Source organism: Nicotiana tomentosiformis, chromosome 7, assembly GCF_000390325.3.
Source record: "Nicotiana tomentosiformis chromosome 7, ASM39032v3, whole genome shotgun sequence".
Classification (NCBI taxonomy): domain Eukaryota; kingdom Viridiplantae; phylum Streptophyta; class Magnoliopsida; order Solanales; family Solanaceae; genus Nicotiana; species Nicotiana tomentosiformis.
The window spans coordinates 39,456,433-39,462,432 of NC_090818.1; positions in this window are offsets into that span (position 1 = coordinate 39,456,433).

Here is a 6,000-nt window from a genome sequence, read left to right on the forward strand (position 1 = left end):
TTACAAATCAATTATGTAAAGTATAATAAATGCAATAAATGTTGTAACGGGCAAAACAAGGCAATCAATTACAAAATTGACTCAACATGTACGAAATTGACTCAACGGGTACGAAATTGACTCATCAATTATGGAATTAACTCATCAGTTACAGAATTTCAGCATTTACTTAGCCGTTACAAGTCTTCCAAAAGTAACAGATGGATTGAGTAAATGCTCACAATGGATCCATATTTCAAGAAGAATGGTTACCTAGATCTAATCATATAAATAGACATACTTTACCATCATTGTAATCATCTAATTTTCTTCTCTACAATTCTACACATTGTAATTCATAGCAATTTGCTTCCAAGTTTGCCATAGTTCAGCTCTTCAAGCTCTGTTCAGCTCATCATCCTATCAAGGATCATCCAATAGGAATTATTTCTTCTTTGTATTATTTTTACTATATTATCTGTCATTGAATTCATTTTTGACTTCTCTATCATGTTGTGTTAATGAAAATTTATATATTTCGGATCGAATCGGTTGCTTGTGGCCCATCATATAAAATTAATTATTTTGACCTTGAAAGATATTTTTTTGGTTAAACAATTTGGTTCCGCTGCCGAGAACTCAAGCAAATTTTTTATTCGTCCAAAGATACTAACAATTTTTGTTAATCTTCACTTATTACCAGTTTAAACCTTCATCATAGTCGAAATTTACCAATCAATATAGTTGAGGACAATCAAGTTGGAGATGGCTTTACCAGGCAAAATAAAAATGGAAGAATAGCCATAATAATGATAGGTAAGTAATGAACAAAGATAAATAGAGAATGGACAACAGTACTAAACATATTGGTACCATACTATTAGTATAGGAGGTTCAGACACACCAGTTAATTTCGATTCGCAAAATTTAGATCTAACCTTACAGAAACAGATCAAGAAACAAAATGAGCGGATAGAACACCTCCGGTAATTTCCAACTATCCCACGAGAATGATATGCATAACCGTTACATCACCAGGCTTCAAACAGAAGAAGACACGGTAAGTCGAATCGACACTAATAGGATGTTCAGAAATAGGTTCGGGAACTAAACAGAGATGATTCCGAATATGATCGAAGGAGTTAGAAGAATAACGTCGGATCTTTCCGGAACCATGGAATAAAATTTATAACCGGTGTAATACGAAACTCCAAATAGAGGAAGATACAGAGCTTCAATCGAAAGTCGAAAACAAGTTCAGAGACCAAAAATAGGTGATTCCTAGGAGATCCGAATCTGAATGCAAAAATTTGAAAAACAGGTCCAAGAAAAGAGAGATGTGATTTCCTTCATGGGCTGGAAAAGATCCGGACCTTCCCAAACATGTACGAAATCACCTTGCTAAATTGCAAAATTTCACGGGGCCATCAATTGAAGGAAACTCGAATGTAGATAAAAAATTAGACAAATATTTTTTGACACACTTATTAAACCGAAAGAGTCAGAAGCCATGAGGTCAAATACCGAAGAAAATAGAAACTATCATTGACTTTCATATGGGAAAGCTTACGTTGGTCGAGACTCGACCTTGAACTTAAAGGTAAGTTTATTAAATTTTTACGTACTAACACAAATTGCTTTGCTTGCTCCCATGCCAACATGACAGATATACCACCGGAGGTAATGACCTATATGCTCAATATTGGCCCGCTCTATAATCCGATCAAGCAAAAGAAGAAACAAAGTCAAATAATAAAAAATAAAGTTACCAAACTTCGAAAGGTTAGTTTAGTCCATAAATTCGAATTATCCGGACTCGCTAGCTAAACACCAACCCACCATTGCTTTCACAACTCCGAGGAGGAGGATGATTGTTGGTATACCAAGCTGTCTCAGAGGTCTCAGTAAGTACATTCTTAGTTCAAGAAGACAAAAGTACATTATCTCATATCTATTATAAAATACTCTTAGGCACGAAAACTAGGTATTTACGTTTTGAAAAGTTGACATTAATAGTAGTTACCTAAACCTAAGGTTTTATTTTCAATGTCATCCACTTTCCAGAGTCACTATATTTTTATTATGCAATACTTTGCATAAACACGAATTGTCAGGAAGGCTAGCTAAATGGATAGTCGAACTTAGTGAATATGGTATTATTTACAAGCCACATATGGCAATAAATTCATAAGTTTTAGTAGATTTCATGGTTGATTTTTAGCTCGAACATATTATCCAAAGTTGAAAAAGAAGTACATGTTACTTTCAAGATAATTCTTGGGATCTGGACCTTCTACACGATTAGGTTCATAAATATTAAAGTTTTCGAGTTAGGGATAATACTTAATGCACCTATCGGGGAAGTAGTTAAAAAAATTCATAAAAGTTATTTTATTACTAACGAAGCCGAGTATGAAGTATATATATTACATGGCTCGAATTAGCTCAGGGACTCAGAGCAAAAATATTGAGTTAAAGAGTAATTCTTAACTCTTAATCAATCAAATCCAAAAAAACTATGCTGTCCGAGATAGCCCAGCCACATGCGCTGGTCTCAAATCTACTGCTTATATCACTAAATTCGGAAACAACTCTAAGCTCTTATTGAGAAATATCGTCTTCTGGTCAAACAGTCTCGAGATCGAGTCATCCTTTATTCGAACGATCCCTGATCTATCATCAATTAGAATGAAAATAAGATAAGTACGCGTCTCTCGGCAACTCAAATGCGCATCTCCCATATTGCCTTGTTGAAGGAGAATTATAATAGAGAATATTCAAGGGTTCCAAAACTAAATTCCAAGGACCTAGACAAACAGAATATGTGATGCGAGAAATTCATAAAGGGAGCTGTAAAATTACTCCGGTAATAAGGCTTTAAATCGAAAACTCATCAAAGCCAGTAAGACTAGCTCAAATCAAAATATGACATGATCCTCAATAATATTTCAGAACCTCCGTAGTTCCTAGCCAGAGTAAAAATTATTTGATAAAAAGTGTTCCGGTGTCGTCTCTTTATTTCTCTTTCTAGGAATCGGACCATTTGAAATTCTATCAACATCGAAACTAGCTATCCTACTGGGACTATTAAACTCGGGACTGTCAAATTATGATTTTCGCGTTCGAGTTCACATACCTCAAAACTCAAACACTAGGGGACTACATATACTTGAAGTGATACAGACAGTCGATCGCCTTGGGAGATAGAATTCCTGAGAGTATTCCAGCATCATTTATCACCATCTCAAATCAGTCAGTTGCCTTGCTCATATCAAGCATATACACTTCAAATAGTGTTGAACCAATTCTTCAAAAATACATATACTACACGTGCACAAAAAGGATCAAGAACTTCATATCAGAGTTACGAATTCCACGATAAAAAATACGAGAGTTTTATATCCGAGTCGAGAATGAAACTTTTCTAAGATCAATACACACAAATATACCACTGGAAAAAAAGTTTACTTTGAACAAACATGTGACTTATATTTGGTCTAGCAATAACCATTCAAGTTAAATATATAAGCCTTTCTTAACGGCTTATTTTATTATGTCTCAGATATATTATCCCATTTTATTAGTAAATGACTTACTACTTGACATTATATTCGGATCGATTATCCCGTATACATTAATAAAAATCTCAAATATCATTTTCGGACATGTGTCCCTCTACTTGGAAGTATGTTCATATACTCCAATTCAGATTCAACATCCAATCAAACTAAATATCTATTCGGGCCAAATCTACTAATATATATATATATATATATATATATATATATATATATATATATATATATATATATATATATATATATATATATATATATATATATATATATATTCCCTTAGACTCAATATCTTACTAGGATTAAAACTCCCTCAGACTAAAAGTCTATTCGGATCAATCAATCCTATTTACGCCTGAGTGAAGAGGAGACGTCCTCTTCATAACGTTTAAAAAATATATGAGGACCCTCTTTTATTTAAAATTTAAATACCCCAAGGTACAACTTTAAGACATCACACAGAAATTATGCATCCAAATATATATTGTCACACCTCCTTTTTTCCGGGGGATAGAGAGTTTTTCCAAATAAGGTGACATTAATCGAAATGAGATTATTTAATTTAGTTTAGAGTCGCTACTTGGAATAATTGATGGTGTCCCAAGTCACCGGTTTATTTTAAATTCCAAATCAAGAAAATTTGACTCTGTTTTAAGGTCCGCGAAAACCAAAAGACCGGATAAGGAATTCTGTTAACCCGGGAGAAGGTGTGAGGCACTCCCGAATTCCGTAATTTTAGCACGTTCGCTTAACTATTAATAATTGGCCTAATTATCTAATTTATTACATGTTTTAGTACCCTTTATGTGTTAATGCTTCTATACCGATTTTAATTATTTTAAACAATTATGAAATTTATTTAAACAAGTCGCGATGTCGCGCACTCGCTTGTTTTTGTACATATTACGAATCGCGTCACGTAAAACGCACCCGCGATCTACAACTTATTGATTTTTATTATTTGAAGTTGGGATCAAGTCGCGTGAAACGCGCACTTGAGTTTAGAATTATATATCATGACTATACCACGGGAACCGTACCCATAGTCATAATGATTTATTATTAATCGTGCCTAAAGCAAGCTACGAGATTCGGATATTATTTATTCTCCTAATATTTGAGATTAGTGAGGCCATGAATTATGAAATCAATTGTGGAAAAGGATCAACTTTTTCTCTTAATTATTCTAGCCCAGAAAACTTAAAATTGATCATAACACAATTGACTTTTTAAAGCCAATTAATGAGTATGCCCAGTTACTAGTTCATCAAGCTACTCCACTATCCATTAGTCAATTGCAGTAGTACATATTTCATTAAGCAAAGCCCAATCACTAGGCCCAATTATTTTCTTTTTTAAAGTCCAAACCTCATTTTTCAATTTCAACTAGCAAACATGGATTTTATCCCCAAAGTTCAAACATTCACCACGTACCCAAAATTCATGATTTCATCAATCTTCATGTTAATCAAACAAGAAAGTAACAAAATTTAACAAAGCTAATGAGACCTAACAATTAATACAAAAAAAAACGTTTCAATTTTCATGAAGCTAAATAAGATCAAATTATATATTCAAGAATAATATCTTAATAAAACAATGATGGGAGAAATGGACCTTTACAAGACTGTTTTGAAGCTCGAATAATGGACAAGGATGCAAATGGAGCCTCGACCAAAATCGACAAACGGAGCTCGAACTCGACAACTCAACTTTGGAGCTATTATTTTCTATACAAAAGGGGACTGTTTTGCTGGGTTTTCGGCTCGTTTTTATCATGCTTTTTAGCTTGGTTTTCATTTGGTTTCGGGGTTAGAGTTTGGTGATGGATTGCTGGATTTTTCGAAATAAAGTCGAAGAAAGAATGACACGAATAGAAATTCCCTTAGCGTAAAATAAGCAAAAATATTTCTCTCAATTCCCTCCTCCCTATTTTTTTTCTCCTTCTCTCCTTTATTTCTCCTCACATTTCTCTTCTATTTATAGAAAATTTTTTGGATTTTTTTCAGATTTGTTTTATTTTATTATTTTTTAATTAAAAAGAATTCCCACTTTTCGTTTTTCTTATTTTTTAAAAAATATAATTCCCCACTTTCCTTTACTTTTATTTTTTAATTTCTCACTTTTTTACTTTTATTATATTTAAATTCCCACTTTTTTTACTTTTATTTTTTTATTTTTTACTTATTTTACTTTTCTTTTTTTTAATTTCCACTTTCTTTAATTTTTTTTAAAAACATTTCAGCTATCTTTACTTTTATGTTTTAATTTCAACTTTTTTTTTACTTTTTATTTTTTTAAATTTTCACATTCTTTTACTTTTACTTTTTATTTTTCCACTTTCTTTTACTTTTTTATTAAACAATTTTCACCTACTTTTATTTTTTAATTATATATTTCTACTTTTCCTATTTTTTAATTCCCATCCGATTTTCTTTTAAAAAAA